General features: G+C 40.6%; 1 protein-coding gene across 2 annotated transcripts in view; it reads left to right on the top strand.

Annotated features, from left to right (window-relative positions):
• Nucleotides 1-1,543: 1,543 nt before the first annotated feature.
• Nucleotides 1,544-24,602, top strand: part of LOC111663354 (exocyst complex component 3-like protein 2) — a 59,550-nt gene continuing 36,491 nt past the window's right edge. Inside the window, exon 1 of one of the 2 annotated variants that reach the window (XM_087176970.1) lies at nt 1,544-1,996. The gene's annotated coding sequence lies outside the window, so the exon portion shown is untranslated. Of the gene's footprint in view, nt 1,997-14,687; nt 14,844-24,602 lie in introns of those variants that run through there. The other variant, XM_023417522.2, reaches the window with a different exon arrangement.

Here is a 24,602-nt window from a genome sequence, read left to right as displayed (position 1 = left end):
CTTTATAAAAAATATTCTAAAGATAAAACCTGCAAATAAAATGATAAATTGAACATTTTAAACAAATGTTTTTTGTTCATATTTCAGACAGACAGGAAACAGTTGGATGATTTGTCTCTTTTCTGTTTTCTGTGGAGAACTGCAGGTTTTACTTGAGGGAATCTGGCTGATGACTCCAGAATCTCTCATCACATGTTAATGGAGGGAAATCGAATAGGAGCTCCACCTTGAGACGCACAGTCAAACTCTGACATTTATAGGAAGAGAAAAGACACTTGTATATTTAAAAGAAATACAGTGATGCATTTGTCAGGTTGTAATGTCAGAACCCGGAGACTGAAGGAGATGTTGGAGGAGGAGACATGGGAGAGGAAGGTGATGTGGTAAAGATACTTCACTGAGTCAGGATGAGGAAACACTTTTCTATCAGCAATGAAACAATGACAGAGATCTGAGATGCTGTTGACACTAGAACTGTTTCTCAGTGTGTTTGCAAGTTGTCACTTATCTGGATTTAAATCTTACTTGATCAGCGACTGTTTTAAAATAATAAATACATCAAAAATACATGAAATGTTCAACATAGATGTGTCTTCAAATAGTTTTTGCTGTGGCTACAGTAGAGCTGAAGCTACTAGATGTTTAATCGATTAGTCAATCAACCGATAAATAATCATCAGTTAATCTTTTGTCAAGAAAAAAAAGTGAAACCATATCGTTCTCTGACTCAGCCTCTCAGATGAAAGATTTATTGCTTTGTCGCAACTCACGTGAACAAAATATCTTTTTGGGGGTTTTTGGACTTTTGGCCAAACAAAACAAATCACCTGAGCCCTTCTTCTCTGTCAAGCTGTCACGGGCATTTTTTGACATGTTTTTGATGTTTCATGGACTTAACCATTAATCAATTCATTGAAAAGATGACTGGCAGATCAACTGATCACATAAATAAGCATTAGTTACAGCTCTAGGCCAAAGCTCACAATAGAATAGAATATAATAGAATGCCTTTTTTATTGCACAATAGTACAATGAAATTTAAATTGCGATTCCTGAGTGGTGCAACAGCAAAAACGCGAAGAATGGATTCTTGATGTAAAGCCAATCAAACAACAACAAAGGGACAGACGTCTCCAAACAACGTCATTTTGTCTCTTCAGTCTGGGGGACTTGTTCCCATGGAGGAGGGGCCGGGGCCTTTCACATGTCTGTGTCATAATCTGTCTGTAATCAGTGTGTATAGTGTGTATTTCCACCAACTTGACCAAGTCCAGGGTGTGGTGTGCGTGTGTGTGTGTGTGTGTGTGTGTGTTTGTGTGTATGTGTGTTTGTGTGTGTGTGTGTGTGTGTGTGTGTTTGTGTGTGTGTGTGTGTGTGTGTGTGTGTGTGTGTGTGTGTGTGTGTGTGTGTGTTTGTGTGTGTGTGTGTGAGTGGCTGGGGGCTGACAGGGGAGGTGGTGGTCAGAGGAAGAGGAAAAGATGACCATTTCCTGCTGCAGCTAGAAAATAAAACAAACAGGAAACACAGAGCAGAGCTCCCAGAGAGCTCAACAAGGAGCAAGTGGAGGTGGATAGAAACCAGTAGAGTCAGACACAACATCTGAGAAGAGAACACAGGAGAACAGGAGAACCCAGTAGAACCTGGTGAACAGAACATCAGACAGAGCAGAGGAGGAAGACGATCAGACCAAGAGAGTAAAGAACAGCAGAGAGCAGGGTAGAGCTGATCTGAGAACAGCAGAACCCGCGACAGGAACATCAGGCCTGACTGAATCATAATAGAACCCAGTAGAACCCTGAAGAGAAACATCAGAGACAAACTCACTGTGGAGTTTAAACAACCAGCACAACAGCTGTTGACCTGGACTTTCTGACACACACACACACAAACACACACACACACCAACGTGCACACAAACACACACTGTATGGAGATGTCACAGCCGTGAGGAGGAGTTGTGGATTATATTTTTATTCTGCCGAAGACGAAGAAAAAGGTAAGAGCTGCTCCTTCATCTGTGTGTGTGTGTGTGTGTGTGTGTGTGTGTGTGTAATTACTCATTTTATGGGGACATCTATTATGTTTTTTTAAAGATCAGCACACACCTTCCCTTGAGAAAGAAATAATACATGATAAGCTAATTAATAAAACATGATTTTTCAAAAATCAAAGGAGGTAAATGACAATAAGACAAAAAAGTTCAGCAAATCAAAAGACAATAATCATGTGAAAAGAAAAGGTTTTCTGACTTCTGACAGTTTTGTTTCAAACAAAATCAGCATGTTTCTTCATGAACTATAATATTTAAAAAGAAATGGGAAATCTCTCTTTCATCCACGGAAACACAGATATTAGGAAAATGTTTTTCATTAAAGTAAGTGTACAGTGTCCGAGCTACATACGACACAGGAGACAGACAGTGCTGCCACATGTGACTGATAAAAAGTCATTCAATCAGATCCCAGAATCTGCCCCAAGGATCATAAAATCAATTTTTCATCTTCCATTTATTTTGTTCATTTCATGTATAAGTGATTTTTTTCCTACAAAATCTGTTGGATAATGTCACATTAAACTTTAAAAGTCTTCACCTGTATGAAGAGATGCAAACAGGAAGAACATTGGGCCTCATTCACCAACCATTCTTAAGAAGAAATTTCTTCTTAAAACCCACTTACACACTTTTTACAAAGAGTCTGACATTCACCGGTGTTTTCTTCTTTGGGATTTGTTCTCAGGTGAGAACAGAATCTACACACACTCAAGAGCATTCTTACGCACATTTGAGTGCTGCCAGGTTTGAGCAAAATAAGTGGTTATTGCGTTTTCTTCTGTTCTACAGTTATATAATATATTATATACAATAATACCTATTTCTAATATAAAAAAAAACTTTTGTTATTTTACAAAGCATGGTCTTTTAAAATAAATGAGCGCTACATTAACACTTAATTGCTTGTTTGTGGCTCACTTCCTGCAGCAGTACCTCCGCTTCACAACTACTAAAGTTCCTTTTGCGTTTTGATTCCGGTGCTCCGTCTTTAGATTTTTGTTTTGGCATTTTCTCAACTTTCCCTTACGGTATCTCTTTGTGACTTCTGTCTGAGTCTGCACACGACCCTTCAGTCTCACGCCCTTTTAAGGGCATTTTCGGGCGTTGCCTGTGCTAATTAGGGCCAACTGGCGCACGCTTTCAATTTACCAGGAGATTGGCATTCATCAATCTAAGAACACAGGTGCGCACAGTTCTGTGGTTTAAGAACACATTCATGAATCTGACGTAGAGTTTTCTTAAGAACTTTCTTAAGAACAACTTAAGAAAGAATTTAAGAAAATACTTATATTGGTGCATGAGGCCCAGTGAGTTACGCTGTGGGCTACAGCTTAAGCCCCATTTTTATCTTATATTTGTTCCCATTTCGGAAAATGAACTAAGCCAAATTATCTATTGAAAGTTTCTGTCTGCAGTGTATCATGATGTACGGACAGCTATCACTGGATTACTGTGATACTGAAGAGAACATAAAAACAAGTTCTGCAGTTATTAGGAGCGTCTTTCTTCTCTGATTTCTAAGTGGGTTTATGGAGGTTAACTTTGGAGGCACAGCAGAGATAAAGATATCCTCAGGAAGTCTGAGTCACCCTGAATCTAAAAACATGTGTGTCATGCTTGTGTGTTCAGATCTGACTGACTTATGACTCAGATTTGATTTTTTGGGTTATAAAGTATTTACCTTCAATGTCCACAACGAGCAGTGTGTCACTGCAGCTGCTGCTGTTGATTGTGTTGACCAGCAGCCAAACACCTGCATGCACCTGTCCCTCTCCCCTCACCCCTCTCCTCTGCTCTTCTCTCACAGTTTGAAAAGCTCTGGAATATATGTAGCACTATTAGAGCCCGGCTTGACAACACTGGGGTGAAGACAGACAAAATGTGTACACACACACACACACACACACAGTGTGGGGCAAAAAGCAGGTTCCCACAATGTTACAGAGAGAAATCTATGAATGTTGTGTGTCAGTGTAAAGTAACAGTCAGTCGGTGTTTAACCAGTCGAACCACCAGATGCAGGTGCTGACAGACTGAAATGAGTCCTGCAGCTCAGACTGATGCTTTCGGTTCCAGTGTTTGAAATATCATGATATTTTGCCTACAACAACCTATATTTATATTATATATATTTATATTCAGCTCAGCCAGTGTCTCTGTCTGCGCTGCTGCTGAACACCAGGAATTCAGATCTGAGTGTTTCCTGTGAATTCTCACCAGAATCCAGAAAATACATGTGATTCTGCTTGTAATGTGTGTCTTTGTGTCAGTGTGTGTTGTGAATTCATACACTGTGGAACAAAGACACCCCCAAACATCAACTCTATCCACGACTGCTGTAGATGTGTCTGTTATTTCATCAGTGTAACATGAACTCATCAGCAGCAGCTGTATCCCGCTCTTATGTTGTGTGTCACATACATTCACACGTGTTAGCTTCATGACTGTGGACAGTGTTGGTCAGTTGTAATAACTCTGCTGATCCATCATCAGCTCACATTTTAATGTGTCCAATATCTGCAGGACTAATCACATCCCAATCATCCTCAGTTGGACTCTGTGGTTACATCTAATTAGCGAATGTTAGCATACATGCTAAACTAAGAGGTGTTGAATCCAGCTCGGAGCAAACTGCGCTCTACATACACTGATTTAGATTTAGTTGTTTTCTTTTGATCAAAAAATAATTTTAGTCAGTTTTGTTTTGTTTTAGTCACAAAAACTAAAATATAAGTATAATATATGTTTCTGAACATTTTGAGACTACAGCGGTCATTTTTTCTTCCCTCTTCTCGTCTTCCTTCCATTTCCGATGTGCACAGTAACCTTACTCACAGGTGTCTAAATCATTAGTGTGTGCAGCAACTATGGCTGTGCACAGTTGGGGTACAACTTACTCCATCTTTGTTGTGTACAGTTACTGTGGTTACAGCCGTCTACATCTCTGTCGTGTACAGTTACTGTGGTTACTTCTGTCTCCATCTTTGTAGTGTACAGTTACCATGGTTACTTCTGTCTCCATCTGTGTTGCGTAGTTACCATGGTAACAGGTGTTTCCTTTTTATTCCACGAAATGCCCTCTCTGTCACTCCTGCCTTCTTGGCATTGGCATTAGAATTAGCAGTCTACCAGTCCTCTGCAGAGCAACTGATGGTTCAGACATAGATTCACATTTTGTTTTCAGCAGCTGAACTGGTTCATGTTCCTATACATCTGCTGGATGTTCATGTTCCACAGGAGAGACGCCGAGATTTAAAGCAGCTGATGGCATGCAACAGCAGTGCACGGCACATGCAGAACTCTTCAGCCTCAGCAGTACTGACAGACGATGTAACCGAAACAGACCTGTGTCTACTGGACAGACATGAAACTGAAATCCCAGAAACTGTTGTACTGTTCATTTTAAACAGCGACTGACTTCCTGCTCAGTACATTAAAGTATCTCCTGTTACCAGTGAGTGTGTTTCCTCAGCTGGGTGTGTGTGCTGACTGACACCTTCCTCTGAAAACCTGTGTGTGCGTGTGTGTGTGTGTGTGTGTGTGCGTGTGCGTGCTGACAGACTGATAGAATCAGGGGTGACTCCGGGTCATTAATACTACCTGCTCACTCAATACGAGTCCTGTCCAAACCTTGATTCCCCTTCCTGCTACTAACTGGGAAATCATGCCAAGGTGAGTCTAGTGCATGCTGGGTGGAAGTAATCCTGCTGTACATGATGCAGTCAGACCCTGCTTCCTCACTGTAAACCCGAATAAGTTCAGAAAACTCAACATTTTTGTCGTAACTGATTACATCAGAACTTTTAAGTTATCCTGATAAATTTTTTGAGTTACACTATACTTAAAAAATACGTGTTCAGTTGACTTAATCTATATTCTAAGTTCAATATACATTTTTTTAATTTCCTTAACTTAATATTTATGTCTTCTTCATACTTAAATGATTTGATTGAATATACTTATAAAAACTAAATTACATGGACTTGAAAACATTAACTGAACACAATGTATTATATCAATAGTATCTACTCAAAATATTACACCTTAATGAACTTAAAATATTTACCACTTGCCAACTTAAAATGTACAAGACGCCCTGTTTTCAGAGAGCTGTGTTTTCTGAGAGATTCTGCCCCCCAAAGACATGCCAAAAAAAGTAACTGCAAATTCAGTTGTGCAGATATAGTTGTGTACATGTAACTGTAGAACTGTAACCATGTATGTATGATTGTGCAAGAAAAACATCATCCATGCAATAAAAGGTTCTTGACTAAAGTGTTCCTGTCAGAATTACAACAATTTATTAGGGTATAAAACTGCACCTTAAAACCTACCTTTTAAAAAGGTATTAACAACTGTTACATTTAAAAACAATTTCTTTTCAGAACAATATATCAAGCTTAGTAAAACTGTGAAATGTTGAATAACATTAAAGTGCAACACCTGGAGTCAAACATTTTTTTTTTTACAAATATATATTTTAGCAGCCTGTTTTGAATCATTGGGGATGAACAAACTTCCCCGTCTCTGCACTGTATTTTCTCAATTAATTAAAAAAAAAAATCTTATAAAACTAGCAGCGTAGACATCTAAATTTGTGCAAATGAGGAAAATGAAAAACGTACCAAATAAAACAGAATAAAATACAATAAATAAAAGAAAATATAATATAAATAAATAACTGAATTACCATTAAAAATTAGGGCAAGGAGGCAGTACAATAAAATAAACAAAAAATGTACCTCTCATTCTAAACTTATAAAAAGCCCACTGGGCATACCAACATTTTAACAGACATGTCTATAATATCAGACACATCTAAGAACAACATGGCTGTAATAATGTTGCTGACATGAATCACATTTATACATGCCTGCTGAGTGCAGTACTATACGTATTGAACTTTTGTAACGTTACGTTACTCACCGCTTCGCGCGCGAAACTTTCAAATCCTGAAGTCGGGGTCCCCCGGAACACAAAACACAGATAAAAGACAATTTTGCAACAGCACGGCGAAAAAATGTGCGTTGTTGTGCAGGTTTTTTGATGAATATGAATGTTTTTCCTTCTTTCTTCGCTCCGTTGCATCCCTCGCTAAGGTCCAGCCATCTTAAATTTTCTTGATACGTGCCCTGAACAGTTGGGTGTAGTGACGTCAGACGTCACGTCCCCTCACGTACGCCTGTTCATTTAGACGTTTCAAGTTAAGTGACAGTGTTCACTTAGACATACTAAGCCCTGTGAAATCAAAACGATATTATTCGTTAAGAATACTTAATGTTTCAGTGTCGGGTGAACTAATTAGCCCACTTTGATTTAGTTGCCGGCAATAGTTATGAGTTTGTAGTACTGTTCGGGTTTACAGTGCTGTTTCAGGACTATAACATCCAATCCGATCTAAAAGAGGCAAAAACAGAAAACTGTTACAACTCTCAATGGGGGAGTGGGGACTCAGGGGACTCAGAGGATCCAGGACCAGTGTTTCTCCACAAGGTCATTGCTCTGTCCTGATCCTGATCATTTCAGAGGTTTGTCCCAGGTTTGGTTCTGGTCTGATACCATGTAAAACCAGATCCAGGACTGTTGTATTTATATCTTAACTGTCAAATGTGCTGTCATGAAGAGAATCACAAGTCCCCCAACCTAAACCACTAAGTAAAGTATCGGAGTGATTCTTCCCTTACTGCTCTTTAGTGCAAGACGATGGTTTAAATTTGAAGACAAATTTTCTTTTAATGCTATTTGTTTTTGAGAGATACAGCATATAACAAGTCAGAATCAAACCATGAATGTTGTCTTCTCCAACCAATCAGCCCTCAGAGTTCAGACTCCTCTGTGGTTTATTTAAGCAGTCATATTAGTGTCTGACCTTATAGCTCCTCCTCTGGGGGAAGTGTGTGTGCTGAACACTGACTCAACATATGAGAGAATGTGAGGAGTGTGTGGTTCAGAGGAAAAGAAAGAAAAGAGGAAAAGTGGATTGAGAAATGGCAGAGTAAATATTCTTTATCAGTGCTGTGGACACAATCATTTCTCTTTTTCTGCACATGACAAAAAAACTCCACAGCTCTTAATCAAACATTAATCAGCTGAAAGACCGAAAACCTGCAGTCTCTCCAGTTGACTGAGGTTTGTCCTTTTGTGTCATTATAAAAAATAAAATCAGCAGAGCTTTGTGTTTCGATTCTGTCTCTGAACAGCCTGAATATGAAACTTTAATAAACCAATGAGAGCAGCAAAATAAGACCCACAGTTAGACTTCTCCTTTTCTGACCCACTGACCTAACAGCTGATTCTGCTTCACGGCTCTCTGCTCAACATGTATCTCTGTATGTCTCTCTTGCTGTTGTGTTCTCAAAGTCAAGGGTCACAGACAGTCAACAGTCATTTCAGCCTTTTACGGTTATTGAAATTATTTTCTTACAGTGTAATAAAATGTGAAGGATTTTCTACAGACTGAGAAGACGAACACTGAAGCCACAGCTGCATTTTTTTTTACAGTACATAATATTTTTGTAGTTCTTATATCATTGACATGAATATGAGATATCACCCAGCTTCTCTCACCAGTTTTCATTCATCGGTTTTCTCATATTTATGTTTTGCTCATTGGTAAGAATGAAACTCGATTTCTAAGAGCAGTGTTGTGCAAGTTCACACTTCATAGGAGCTCAAAATTCAGTTCATAAAGATTTAAATGAACTAGTTTACAGTCATAGTTCACAATTTTGAATTTGAAGTTCACAGTCCAAAATGTTAATTTCTTTTTGTTCCGTTGAACCTCCTCCCACCCTGGTCATTACCACATCAGTGTAAACTACTGAGCCTCAGACAGACTTTCAAAAGCCAAGACAAACCAATGTGAGTAAATGTTTTATGTGAGTTTGACTCAGGTGGAGGACGGATCATGGTCTAACGCTTTCTTCATGATTTCTTGTGATCATCGTTCACTCAGATATTTCTAAAGAGTGGTCGGATGCTTCAACTCGATGTGTCGTTTCACGTTCATTACTGATGTTCACACAATTTGGATAAAAATGTGAAATATTTTCACTTGGAATCTGAACTAATTTGTTCATAGTCCTAAAGTCTTCAAGTCCTTTAGATGTTCATATGTTTCAGCAGAACCAGGAGCTGTTTTGTTTGAGTTTCCAGCACAGGACACTGGACACATGCCAGGTGCTGTAGGACACAGTTCTTCTTCTTCTCATGTCTTTTGGTGGCACACAGCTTCTGGGGGCATTGCTGCCCCCTTTCTGGTGTGTGGGCACCGTTAATTCTTGTAAATGAACAACGCTCATTTTGGCATTCATTAGTTGCAAACGGCACACAGTACTGCCCAAAAGCGTCTGAAGGCTGATGATCATAAAATCGATTTTACGAACCTTCTAAAGCTGAAGAGCTGTTTCCTGAAGATGCTAATGATCAGTGATTAGTAACTCTGGCCCGGAGCTTCAGAACCTGCTGGATCCAAAAACTGTCTCATTAGAGTTGTAACGTTTTTCAGTTTCTTCAATGATGTTTGATGTAAAATTAGTGATAAAGTTTAAAGGAGAAAATAAGAAAATAAAACAACTATAAATGAATTCATCAGTTGATGTTTTTGTCATCGTCCTCCTCCTCCTCTTTTATCTTCATTTCGTCTTAAATTTTCCTGGTTTTATATTTTCATCTTCTGAGTCTTCTCTTTGTATTCATGTTGTGTGTGTGTCATTTGTCACATGTTTGAATCCAGCACTGATTTATTTTAGATTGACTGTGACGCTCAGAGGAGCATCAGTTCAAGTTGTTTGTGTTATTTATCTAATTGCTTCAGTCTCATGATCAGACCACTGACTTAGTTATGTTTCCTCTGGTTTCCAACAACAGGACCTGAAGCTGAGTGTGTCAACGTTCTGGTTTTTACTGTCTGGAAACATTTTTGTGAATGAAACAGTTTCACATTCCTTCTGTTCATTGGGTTGAAATTAATTTAAGACAACTGCGTGCAGTTTAGTGACTTGGATTCATGGATAGAACACTGAACACAGGCTCTGGGCCCCCCCTGGCCTGGCCGGGGGGCCCCTGGTCCAGAACCTCAAAGTCAACAAAAATGACACAAAGACAGTAAACAACTACAAATGACACGGCCTTGTTGTCTTTAGTCTGGGGGGTCTTGCTCTGATGTAGTAGGGGTGGGGGCCTGTTACATGTCTGCCCATTGTATTTTCATCGGTCCATGGGAACATGAACAAAACAAATCTCTCCCAGAGTGTAAAGGTTTAGATTTGAGTGTTTTCTCCACAATTACTCAATACACACTCAGAGTTGAGTAACTGTGGAGAGAGTCTGTTCCCTGACCCTGGAGGATTCTGCTGGTCATTAAGATAAGAGTGTGTGTGTGTGTGTGTGTGTGTGTGCGTGTACACATCTGGACAGAGCAGGGATGTTACGCAACAGCCCTGTTGGAGCAGAGATCTGACCTGAGATCAGAGAGAAAGAGGGAAAGTGAGCAACAGCAGAAAGACTGTGGACTGAAAGAGGATATCAGATGTGTCTCCATGGTAACCTCAGTCGGTTTGTCATACAGTCTACATACATGCAGACATGTTCAGACATTTTCAGAGACATAAGGATATCGGCCGTTAACCCTCCTGAGATCAGCTTTCAGTCAGAGTCCATGGTCATCTTCTCAGCAGCTCTTTGTTCAGCTTCATGATGTCATTCCCTTCTTTGGTCTCAGACATGAAATCTGATGTTTGTTGTTGCCACATTAGTTTGTGTGAAGGTGAATGAAGCTTCATGTTGTTATTGCACATCAGAGCTGCTCCATGGAGGCTGATATACTGATCAGGACTGGAGAACAGGAGGAATTTAGTCTGCATCTCTATCAGTGGAGCTTTGAAGTGAATTGATTTCATCAGGTACAGTCAGGTACAGGTGTGTTAGGTATAAACTGATTGTATTGTGTCCTCCTGTCCTCGAGAGTTTGGACACAAGAGTTGATTTCAGATCTACAGGGGACCAAACTTTTTGTTTTCCTTGTTCAGAATGGCCTCCGGTTAAAACTGAGGGTGAGACATGAACCAAACCTCTGATGCAAAAGTTCCATGTTACATCTTTTAAACTCTGTAAAACTCCTCTCCTATGATTCATATTTAGTTGAACCTGGTTTTCACATATAAAAACTGGGATGTGGATCAGGCCTTGAGCCCCGCCCACCACCTGCCTGCTCCAGGTGGACAGGTGAAAGAGCAGAGAGCATCAAGATGGTTAGAGGAGGAAACGAGACTGCCACATGTTTGAGCCTCAGTCAGACCCAGACTCAGATGAGGAGTCTGAGACCAGAACCAGAGACTAGCAGACGGATCAGAACGGTTAGCGCAGTTAGCATCTTTTATTTGTTAATGTTATTTGTTAGCTTGTAACTGTCAGTGGCTGACACAGTGTTAGTGGTTGTTCTAATGCTAACTCTCTCTCTGTACTGACAATGTTTCAGGTTTATTGAGCCCCGCCCCCTGTCCCCACAAGTTGACAGGATTGGTTCCTTAGGTTTGTGATGTATGAAACCCTGGCTGTCTGAATCTGTGTTTATGAGACTGTCATTGGGTCACTGCAGTTCAAGGTGGAAACACTCCGTCATAGTGTCGATTATTTCACTTATCATATGTCTGTATTATATAAAAACATCATATGGATGTTAACAAGGTTAAACACTGGATTTTCATCTGTGTTGCACCAAATCAGTCCAGAACCTCAGGATTCAGGCTTTTTCTAATTAATGGTCGCCTGTGACTCAGGGCAAGGTGACAGGGGTTATTGTCTGTGTGTCTGTGTGTGTGTGTGTGTGTGTGTGTGATGACCTGTGTTGAAAGCAGAGTTAATGAGTACTGTGTCAGCTCTTTTGTGTGAGGTACTTTTTTACCAGCTGACTGACCGGTGACTCTCAGCTACAGGAATGTAGCGTACACACACACACACACACACACACACAAACACACACACACACACACAAGTAATAAGGTCCCTGTTGAATGAGAAGTGACAGATTTAAAGGATTGGCAGAAAAAGTTAAAAACAAAAAACAGGAAGTCATTTGACTGTGAAATAAAAGAGCGTGTGACAGAGTAAGACTTTAACCAGACCTGGACCCAGGAGGGATTCTGGTTTTTCTTTTGGAGCATGGCCAGGGTATCAGAGCTCTAAAACAGTCCCAGGTGTCCAGTTACAGAAGGTAATAGAGTCTTGACAAAACCTGACAAAACTGCCTCATGTTGATGTGAGTCGAACAGGAAACGTTCAGTTTTTTTCATGTCTGTCTTACAACAACATTCCTACATATGTATGTTCAGACCATTTAACATCACTGTAATCATTCCTGTTCAGACTGACCCTGAGGAGAGAGCTGCTCCAGTGTCAGTGATGGACAGGATCCACAGTCTCATCGAGTCTAAGCAAGACATCTGCACTTCTTCTTTCCTTCCATTTAAAAATCTGAGCGGAAACACTGAAATAAAAAAAAAAACATCTCAACACTAGTCCATTGATTCTGCCTCTACCATCTGCTGCCTCAGCACAAATCCAGATCCATCAGACCCGGTCTTCAACTGTCCAGTGTTAGTGAGTCTGTGTCCACTGTAGCCTCAGGTTTCTGTTCTTGGTGACAGGAAGTGGAACCCAACATGGTCTTCTGATGTTGTAGGTTGGATGTGTTGTTCACTCTGAAGCTTCTCTGCTCAGCACAGTTGTAAAGAGTGGTTATCTGAGTGACCGTAGCCTTTCTGTGAGCTCCAACCAGTCTGTCTATTCTCCTCTGACCTCTGACCTCTCTCATCAACACAGAGCTGGTGCTCACTGGATGCTTTTTTTGTTGCTCTATTCTGAGTAAAAACTCCAGAGGCTGTTGTGATGAGCAGCTTCAGAAACACTCAAACCAGCGTCTGACACCAACAATGTGTCACTGTCAAAGTCACTGAGTCACAGTTTTCCTCATTCTGATGTTTGATGTGAACATTAACTGAAGCTCCTCACCTGGCTCTGCTAATGCCACATGATTGGCTGATTGGATAGTTACATAAACAAGCAGGTGCACAGGTGTTCCTAATGAACTGCTGCATGAGTGTAAATGGAAATTGTTTTGATGTTGCTTTGACACTTACCTTGTTTGGTCTGGATCTTCAGTTTGGCCCAAACCAAAATAGCAGGTGTGAAAGGTTTCACGGAGCACGGTCCAGACCTAAGGACCAAAATTAAAGGGGACCTGTTATGCTTTTCTGAGTTTTTCCTTTCTTATAGTGTATTATATAGATTTTTGTGCATGTAAATGGTCTCCAGAGTCACAAGGATCAAAGTTTACATCAAAGGGAGAAACTATTATTGTAAAAACCCGAATTTCTCCTTTGTATGAATTGCCTTGTTGGGGGTCCAGACATTACTCCTGGTCCTATTGATGTCAATACTTCTCTTGGAGCTGCCCACCTGCAACTTGACATGCCCCCACACAAGGTGCAGCACATAACTACTTATGGTGAAGAGTTTTCATTAGTTTTGTAGCCATGCCAAAAAGACAGTGTTCTTAATTTCCTGCAGAAATCTGCTTCATTTTTCCACGGTTCTCCACCGCTCCAAACAGTATAATGTAAGCTCGCACTTCAAGGAGGACTTCTTCAGAAACCACGCACAGTTAGACGTTTCATTTTCACAACGGTTATTTCTGTAGTTCACACTTGATGTGGCCGAACAGGGGACTCAGGCTCAAGGCCTGTCGGTGTGCATCGTCATTGTGGATGTTAACCGCATTACCACGACCCAATCGTGTCCTGATCATGTTAGTAAGAAGCAGCAGCAAAGATATAAATGCTTAAACGTCATAAACCAGCAGGAGGTGAAGCGGTGGAGACTCACTAACTGTTGACCGTCTGCCTGTTCCTCCGTTATTTATATTCCTTTAGTCTGGAAGTATCCACACACAAACATCAAAAGGGTTTCTTATAAAAATATTCCAAGTTATGAATATTTTCATCCGAAGTTTGTTTACACAAGACATGCAGAAGGTGTCCTTTTCATGGTAGTTGCCTCAAGCTGACCAATCAGAGCACACTGGGCTACAGCTCCAGAGGGAGGAGGGGGGCCTTAAAGAGCCCTGAGCTCTAACTGAGCGTTTCAGACACAGGGTGAAGAGAGTACAGTATAAAATGTAGAAGAGGAAAAATAATGATGAACAGGAAGTGATGAAATGTAACTCATTTGTGGGCTTTAGGGACTCAGTCCTGCAGCACTCCATGTGAAACCAAAGCTAACTGTCTACAATGAAACAAAACCATGAACACTGCTTCAGACCCTGGTCTGGACTTTCAGGTGTGGTGCCCTCAGAAGAGATCCCTTCACAGACTGTATGAACAGGACAGGAGTCATATTAAGACTATTAAGAACTTCTTTAAGTTCTCATCAAAGCCTTTACCTTATATTTATTTCCAGCACACATCACAAATATGAGGCAAATAAATCACCAGTTGTACAAAAGAATCGTGAGGGAAAGAACACTATGAATTCAAATCAACAACTGGACACTTTGAGCTTTTAATGTAATGCGCCGCTCCCTTTCCCATTTCGACATTTCCGACCGCGCCTGAAGGCAGCATGAGCGGTACACCCGACGCCTCCCTGCTTCTTCTCCGCTGGTCGAGTCACTGTCGAGCAGAGGCTGAGAGAGGGACTGAGGGACAATCTGACTCTGTCCGCCGCGTCTGACGCTTCAGTCCGGGTTCTGGTGACAGTTTGAGCAGCTGATCCGCCACCATGGCTTCCTGCAGTAAGTCAACAAACTGTCTGTAACTCGGTTCTCACCTCCAAAAAATGGGTGTTAAGTGAGGGTGAATTAAAAAAAAGTAGTATGATAATGAATTGAGGTTTGTTACACCGCAGGAACAGGGTTTTTTTTAGGCTTTAACGCAGATTGATCAGAATCACATTGATTCAGGCAGCAGCTGACCGAGTTTTCTACTGGTTAACCCATGATCGATTAATCATTTAAGTTATGCTTTAAAACTGTTAGAATGAGTTTGCAAAGTCCAAGGTGACATGTTCAAGTGTCAGTTCAAAACCCACAAATATATCAGTAATTAAAAAGTGATAAAAGTAGAAACTTCACATTAGAGAAGCTGAAAGTGGAGATTTGATGTTTTTGTTCTGAAACTTTTGATGATTAATTGACATTGAAAAAGTTATTAAAATTTCTCCATTAATCATCTGGTCTTACTGATTCAGGTGTAGTATCCTGCAGATGTGTCTGAGAATGAGATATTTGCTGTCTTATGTAGTTATTAGTTTGATCTGCTGCAGAACTGGACTCAGGTGTATTCAGGTGTGAAGGACAGGTGAGGTCAGAGACTGGCTGACTGACTGACTGACTGACTGACTGACTGACTGACAATGAAGCTCAGTGACTCTGTTTAAACCTTCATTTGGCCTCTGAAGGTTTATTTAAATAATGTTTATTTAAAGATTTATTTGATGAGCCATGACTCTGCCATGACGTTTCAGTAGAGAAGGTGTGTTTGAGGCAGCAGGAATTGTCAGTGATTAACCAGCTCAGGAGCTCAACCTTTAGATCAGGTGGAGTCAGTGCAGATAGAGACACTGTGGGAGATTCAGATCACTCAGAGTTATACTTACTGTTTGAATGATTAATTATGACTTTTTATTCTAGACCACCGCCATCACGTGTATATACCTGAGCTACCTGAGGTCATATGTCAATATACCAGCAGGACTGTAAATGCACCTGTCACATGTTCATGTGCATCATGATTCAGTTTCTTTAGGGAATATTGAACATCATGATATTTCATTTATTTCTACATTCAAATCTCTCTTTAATACTAAAGTGATCCATATATTTTATGTTAACTGTGAGTGACTGACTCTGGAGCTTCAGTGGTGTAGGGCTGTTTTCAGAAGTTCAGTAACAACAACAAAATGTTTAAGTCAATCAAATACCTCTTTATGTTAAACTGATGATGAGTCTCAGTGTAAAAATACAGATAGAATGATAGTTTGTAAAATCCTTTTTCAGCCCTGATTAGTGTCTGCAGGTGTTCCTGTTAACGACCTCCAGCAATCAGGGAGTGCATCCTGGAGACTGCCTGAAAGACACAACCCAGGGCAAAACATATCTGAAAAGGGCTTGTTGCTGCTGCTCACAGTAAAATTGAAGGAGACTCGGATCAGTGAATGAGCTGTCAGTCAGGGGACGATGCCCCCTCCCTAGCCACAGTGGATATTACAGCCTCGGTCAGCTGTGAACTCACATAGCATCCTTTCCATCTCTGCAGCTCTGTGGACATTGTCAGTCTATTTAAGCTCCTAGGTTTGGTTTTGCAGCTCATTTCCTGTTTGGTCAAGTTTCACTGGTTTTCAAAGGAGAAACATCTGTAAAAAGCCTCTGTCCTCTACCATACAGCAAACAGACTCAGTCAGAGAAACATCTGTAAAAAGCCTCTGCACTACCTGCTGAGCAGCAAACAGCAGACAGACTCAGTCAGAGAGCAGCTGGTGAACATAGTGGAGCATTTAGCAGCTAAAGAGGAGCTGGTGGAGACCAAACACAGAGCTAGAAGAGAGGGGACACTGGACTGGGTACAGTAAAGTTTGATATTTGTTGCTGTTGGTTCTGTGGATAAGAAATCTGTTTATTGATCATCACATGTATCAGCTGATTTCTTCGGTGTTGGTCTGGGAATGTGGCGTTAAAGGAACCTGCTGCAGGAGAGTCAGACACAGAGGAACAGATGTTAACTGTGCTGTGTCGCTAAACGACAGAGGAGATATCATGAGGAGGAGGAGGAGGAGTTACTCTTCAAATCAAGATTTTATAATAAATAAGAGCTGGTACAAACAACAATCTCTGTGGAAGTGTGACAGAATTTATATCAACATTCTGAATTCTATTCTATTCTTCTTGAAAGAAGCTTCCACCACTTTCTTAGTAATCAGGTACGGTGATATGTAGGTGAGAGGTGACAGGTGAGAGGATGTGATGACAGATGTGAGGTGACAGCATGTGATGACAGGTGAGAGGTGAGAGGTGACAGTATGTGATGACAGGTGAGAGGTGACAGGTGAGAGGTGAGAGGTGACAGCATGTGATGACAGGTGAGAGGTGACAGTATGTGATGACAGGTGAGAGGTGAGAGGTGAGAGGTGACAGGTGAGAGGTGACAGTATGTGATGACAGGTGAGAGGTGACAGGTGAGAGGTGACAGCATGTGATGACAGGTGAGAGGTGAGAGGTGAGAGGTGACAGTATGTGATGACAGGTGAGAGGTGACAGGTGAGAGGTGACAGTATGTGATGACAGGTGAGAGGTGAGATGTGAGAGGTGACAGGTGAGAGGTGACAGGTGAGAGGTGACAGTATGTGATGACAGGTGAGAGGTGACAAGTGAGAGGTGACAGTATGTGATGACAGGTGAGAGGTGACAGGTGAGAGGTGACAGGTGAGAGGTGACAGGTGAGAGGTGACAGTATGTGATGACAGGTGACAGGTGAGAGGTGACAGCATGTGATGACAGGCGAGAGGTGACAGGTGAGAGGTGACAGTATGTGATGACAGGTGAGAGGTGACAGGTGAGAGGTGACAGTATGTGATGACAGGTGAGAGGTGACAGGTGAGAGGTGACAGGTGAGAGGTGACAGTATGTAGCAGAGTGATGATGTCAGCTCTGGATGTGAAGAGAAGCTGCAGTTAGAAACAGTAAGTTGTTGTGTGAGTAACAGGAGTCATGCTCAGCTTGTTGACTGACGTCAGCTGATCAGTGCTTGTGTTGTCCTGCAGCACAGAGGCATCTCTGACATGTGGCCTAATTCAGCCTCAGCAGTCACTGCAGTGCTGGATTCACTGACACCACGACTACAGGTCTTCATACTGCTCAGGCTGGGTGGCTGTTTTTTTTTTATTGACGCTGCAAACAATCAGAAGAATGAAGAGTGATCAAAGTCCACTCTCTCTCTTTATCCATCTGTCTCTGTCTCTCCTTTCTTTTTATTCCTCCACCTCCTTCATGTCCCCCCGGATGTGATTACAGAGTAAAATCAGCAGAGAAACATGAATGAGTGAAAAAAGCCACACATTAAGCTAGTCAGTGCTTACTGTAATGGAAACATGCCCCCCCCCCACCCCCCCACCCCTCTATGTTTTTACTTGCTGAGTGAGATGTTTTAACTTCCTGCGGAAAAAACAACAGAAATTACAGAACTTCTGTTTCTGTCTGAACTCTCCTCTCCCCTGCATTGACCTTTGACCCCTTTACTGTCGTACCACTCTGCTTTACAGTGTTATCTTTCTTTATATATGATCCATCAGCTGGCTGTGATGAACAAATCTCCATACAAAGATTAATCACCTGCCCTGCTCTTTTCCAGATTTTTCTGTGTAACTGTAACGTTCCCAGAAAGTGTCTAGGAGTAAAGGGAAGTAATAATGAAAAAAATAAAGAGAGCCAAGCAAATAAAAACAGGAAACCAGATTCCAACCATAAATAAGGAGTTTATTCAATGAAAAATATAACAAAGAACCGTCAGTAGAACACTGGGTAATCACCAAGACACTATAACACAAAGGTATGAAAGAGTAACAAAAGCTTTACAGGACAGGGAAAGTGAGCAACTGCCCAGGGGCTCCAGCTTTCCTCCATATGATTTGATTAATCACAGATTTGTTGTAATTCTGTGCCACTTAAGTCCAATATCGGCTCTGTCAGGTCCTCCATCCTCCATCCTGTTCTACAGATATGTTCCATTTCATCAAATAGATTTCATATTTTTCTGTGTAAACTCATTAACAGACAGAAAACCTCAGTTCAGTTCCTATTATTCATCACAGAGACCTGTACAAACTGTAAATGGATAAAATGTCAGAAAGTAGTGAGAAGTTCCCATGAAGCTCAAGTGAACATATTCAGTCTTTTAGTCAGTCAAAAGTCAAACATTTTGAGTTGACTGTGATAGAAAACTGAGAAAAACTGCAAATATTCACATTTGAGGAGCTGGAAAAACTGAATTTTGACAGTTTTGCTTAAAGAATTTTCCTTGAAAATGAATTAATTTCTGTGTGTCTGAGGAAATAAGGAAGCTGCCATGTGTAGTAGGGGCCCAACGACAAATATCTGCTCTGGGGCTCCTGAAGAGGTTAATACAGCCATGACCTCAACTGTGTGTTGAGGTCAACGCTCCTTAATAAGCCTTTTATATACATACAAATATATATTATATATTATATGTATAGAAAAAATTCACAAGTATCATCCACTAAATTCTAGTCATGAAAGTCAAAGTAAAAATCACAACCTGCAGTTTTCTAATGAACCAGAAAATAAACTGTCTGTGTAGGAAAATCTGAGCAATCACAAGATGAATAGAGACATTACAAAACTGAAAACATTAAATTATGAATTTTTCTCTTTTTTTGTAACAAACTGAATAATTAAAAACAAATTGTTCTTATGGACCAATGAGAGAGAAAAATCTTTAGCTGAACTCGTCTCCTCCTCTATCCGTCTCCTTAATATTTAAATTGTAGACACTGAGATAAAGTTTTACTGAAATAAAACAGACACACCTTCAGTTTATGACCTTCAGATAAAACTAACCGACACACACTCGACTCACCTGCAGAAGGAAGACACACCACACTATCTCAACACAAGGACACGCAGCACATCAAACAGACCAGTCAGTCCATAAACAGAATCTCCAAACTGTGATACAGGACAGACAGGGATTCTGGGTAATGGTGTTCAAGTGAACATAAATCTAAACTGTTGTCGGGCTGATTTTGAATACATTTTTGTATTTCTGGACAAAACCAGGAAGTTCAGTGAAAAAATACAGAGGTCGAACGTTAGAGTGGACGAGTGGAGACAGGAAACAGGGACTGAGCTGCTGTCTCTAGGACTGGGCTTAGATTTGATGCAGTTCCTGGTTGGCTAGATAGCGGATTCGTCAGGCTCTGATGCTAATGAATCTCCTGAACATTTTCTTTCTGCTGGTTATTTTCATTATCTGACTGCCAAAGACTGTTTGTGATTGAAGACGCATCACTCTGTAATATCTCTGTGTTTTCGTAGCTCATCAGAGTGGAGACTCTTCTGCAGAGAAAAGATCAGCTGATCACAGCTTGTTAAACACAACAAAGTCATCAGATCAATATCTGGAGCTCTTTAAGCTCAGAGAGATATAAACACAAACACTGTTTCAGAATTTATTTCTTGTCCATAAACTTTATGAAGAAACTTAATAACCTGAACCATGAAAACATCCTGTCCTGTCACCATCACACAAAAACTACAGCTAAGCATCAGTGAAACAGGTCAGACAGGAGAGACGTCAGGTGAAGCTAATGCTTATTCAGGTTTTTGTGGTTAAGGCTGTGATGTTGTTTAAATCATCAGATTTATTTCTTCAGTCTCTGCTGGAACAAATCTGAGCTTCAGGATTTTCAGATGTGGATCTGGATCTTTGGACATAATTGAAGTCATGAAGTCCAGTTTCCCCCCACACCCCCAGAATACACATGCACACAAGTGTTTAGATTCTGGTTTTCTTTGTTAGTTTTCTGTGGACTTTAAACTCCTCAACAGCCTCTGCAGCTCTAATGATTTGAGGTTATTGATTATTGGAACAGGGAGTAGCTTTGTATTGAGCTCATTCATTTCATTACACAGTGTTTGATGTTTAGTTACTGTTGAACTTGTTTTAAACTTCTCCTGGTTTCAGCCTCTCACAAGGATGGATCTGAAAGTGACTGAATCTCTTTGGGTTTTTGACAAAACAAGATATTTGAAAACATCAATTAGAACAGAATTCTTAACTATTATTTATTATTTTACTGGCAGAACGATTAATAATGAAACAATAATAAACTTTATTTGTAGACAACAAAGAAATTACTTGCACCAAGTGCTTTACATGAAAAACATACAAAAGTAGAACAAAATAATGGAAATAAGTTCAAAATGAATGACATAGAATACATAATATCAAGTAAGATTAATCAATTAATTGAAAAAAAAAAATGGTGGATTAATTGATAGTGAAAAATAATCATTTCTTGCTGGCCTTCTGTGATGTAAGATGAGGAACAGCAGCACAGAACGGTTCACTAAAGACACACTACACTCATTACACAGGTGTAACTGCAGGTAAACTGACCCCTGAATTACAGGAAGTTACTTTTACATCACAAAGTAAAAGTACCAAAGGGACAACAACATGTAGTTCAACCATCAAAGTAAAAGTGTCATCATGATATATCATCATATCTGACACGTTACTGTTCCAGCTGCATTGACTACTTCATATACACTTAGATACTTTAGTCCACTTGTTCCCAACCTAAGGCTCGGGCCGCTCCAGAGGGTCACATAAACCTGAGGGTCGTCTAATGACTGAGTTCAGTTTTTGGACTTTGGACTGAATCTTTGCTTTGTTGTAAAACATTTGGGTCTCTGGTTATTTAAATGAAATCATGTGAGACGTTCAGAGGCGACCTGAGTAACTCAGACATCTGAGAGTACAGAAAGTACTTCAGTTCAGGTTGACCATATTCGGGATTCTGTTAGCTGAGGGAGCTACTTTACAGAATCTCTTAAAAGGTCCCTTAGTTAAGGAAAAAAGTTAAATAATTTTCAGCAGTAAAAGAGATTTTACAGCAGTTAAATTCTTTCCATGGAGACTGTTGATTTGCTGCCATTAGCACTTGTGACACCTATTATCTCATCTTTCGTTGTTTTGACTGGAACCTCACCATGGTGAACGTTGGTCACTAAGGTCTTTTGTGCAACAGTTTAACTGACTTTTAAGTGATTCCTGAAGTTCAACACTAAGATAACGAGAAAAACTTAAATAGTTAAGTGAACATTTTAATGAAACCTTAACTCAGACTTTAAAGAAAATGTGATGGTGTTTTGTGCGACCAGCCCCCGTAGTTTAAATGAACACAGTTCAGCTTCATATGAACAAAGTGTTCTCTAGAACTTTCTCCATGGTGGATCTGATTCTCTCAGACTGCTGAAGCAACAACCTCCATCACTTCACTCTTGCTCAAGTGTTTCAGTGCTTCCTGTCTCCGCTGCAGCCACAGCCCCTCTTTAGGGAAGAGATTATATTACATTTTTCTCAGCAGCTGTTTTCCCTCACAAATTCTGCTGAGGCAGCAGTTTTAACTTAATGAAAGACAGATGCAGCGTGGGTAACCGACTTCATTCAGAGCAGGCTCATGTCTGAAATCACAGCTGGATTATGTGAATATCATGTGATTTGATGATGAGCCTCAAATCATTGAAAACTACAGTGGAGTTCTGCAGGCCAGTGATCAGTCAGTCAGGTCCTGCTCAGTCATTGTGCTGGTGCCCTCATTGTTCCTTCACATCTGTCGTCTGCCTGCAGGCAAACTTATGCAACCAGCTGTTGTTATTACAGGATGTGACGATCTGTCCTCTGTGTGTCCTGAATATTAAATACCTGCTAAACCTTCTAAATATCTTCATATGTGAAGAGGGAACACTGACCAACATCTAGAGATACAAAAGAGAGAAACTGCTGTGATCAGTTATGATGGTGTGTTTATGATGTTCCAGAGGTAAAGGAACAGTCCTTCTTTAGATTTTATCCGTTGACATATTGACATACTGTGTTGATCATCCTCTCAGTTCACCTCCTCCTCATCGCTGCTGCTCTCACCCAGTCCTCTGGACTGTGACCATTTAAAACAGATAATCAATCATCATGGATCAGCTCCACCTAGGCCAGACCTCATGGAGAGGTGGCTGATGGGACTTTGGCGCCACTAAAGTTCTTCTTTATCAGAGCAGCTCTGCTTTCATCAATCATCTACTCTGATGGTTCTCGACTAGAAACACTCAGCAACCCTCAGTCTGATCTCTGATCAGTTCAGGGCGTAAGATTCTGACTGGAGTTAAAAATACATGCACTCTGCTGAGGTGTCACTGTGTTAACCTGCTTCTAAAACTGCTGATGTAGAGTTGTGTGGTTAAAAAAGTAGGACATGTAGACATGTAGATAAAATCCTACAGTACAAGGTTATAGTTCTATGTCAGAACATATTTACTGGGTTTCTTTGTCCCATGCTTTTATTTTGATATTTGGTGAACGAGGACAACTGTGAGTCAGGTGTGACTTATTCTGTTTTGAAAACAGTTGATTTTAGCAACAGAACATGATCTCTCATGTTTCCTGGATTTGAGCTCATCATGTTTCATCATCTTGTCAGACACTGTCCTCTGGTATCTGTTTCCTGCTCTCTAGTGTTTCATTAAAGGAGCTGTATGTAAGTTTTGCTATTGCTACATAGCTAATGTTAGCATTAACAGCTGTTTACTTACCAGTCTAGAAGAAACGTTGTGAGTTCAGCATCACACTTCATTCCTTTACTCACCAACATCTGTCTCCAGAGGTGGAAACAAACACCGATGTTAACTCTTGTCTCTATCACGCCTTTTCTTCTACTGGAGTTAGCATGCTAACCAGCTAGCCCCTGCCCGTCTTGTCACTTTCCCATAGCGACTCAATGTAGCCTCCAACGGTCCTGAAGACGTAGCTGCTTAGAAGATGTGTTATAACCTCTTGTCTTTGAAGATAGCTGAAGCTCTTGTCAAGCGACCATCACCAACCAGCCGCTGTCAAGAAAAACCACATCCAGCAGCAGAGAAAACTCATTTACTCAAGTGTGAAGTTAAATACAACAGTACGAAAATACTTCATTACAATTAAAAGTCCTGCATTAAAGTTGTATTTAAATAAAACTTAGTGTTCTCACTGTTCCTGAGAAATTAAAGAACCTCATTAACATAATAATGACTCCAAAGTGGTGATTTGGATCATTGTTTTTAACCTGTGTCTGTGTGTGAACCTCTGTTCACTAGCAGTTCCACATATTCACACCTGAAATTTTTACAACCAGTGTGACCTGAGCAGCTCCACTGGAGAAGCTGGGACTTAAAGGCAAATTTACTCATCCCAACAAGATTGCTCTCACTGATCCAGAGGTCAACCCAGCAGGATAAAATGTGGAAGTGAAGGACTAAATCAGGGCTATTTTATGTAATGAGACATCTTCAACAGAGACATTCCAGTCCCTCCTTTAACTGATGGGAACCCTGAAGAGAGAAGAGCTGAGTGATGAGCTGTGACTGTTCATCAGTGACCTCAGTCTGCAGCTCTGTGGGAACGTCTGGTGCTTTCTGTCAGTGAATGGGAGTTTCTACATCATTGGCCACTTACCATTCGTGTGTGTGTGTGTGTGTGTGTGTGTGTGTGTGTGTGTGTGTGTGGGAACAAATTACTGTAAACACATGAATTCAACTAGAAGCTGAGCTGCTGTTTTTTATTTCTTAATAACTGGTTTCAGCTGCTGCCAAGTGACTTAACTTAAATCACCAAGATGCTGCTTCTTCACACTGGATCATTGTGAATTATAGATGAGAAAATGTGGAGTTGTCAGTATGTAGTCAGTAGATATGGCGCCTGTCAGCCTGCAGCATGTGGAGGTTTAT

The sequence above is a fragment of the Seriola lalandi genome, unplaced genomic scaffold, assembly GCF_002814215.2.
Source record: "Seriola lalandi dorsalis isolate HSWRI2012SDOR001 ecotype SW California unplaced genomic scaffold, Sedor1 jcf7180002054575, whole genome shotgun sequence".
In the NCBI taxonomy this organism is placed as follows: domain Eukaryota; kingdom Metazoa; phylum Chordata; class Actinopteri; order Carangiformes; family Carangidae; genus Seriola; species Seriola lalandi.
The sequence above is the reverse complement of the archived record's forward strand: the minus strand, read 5'-3'. Positions and strand labels throughout refer to the sequence as shown.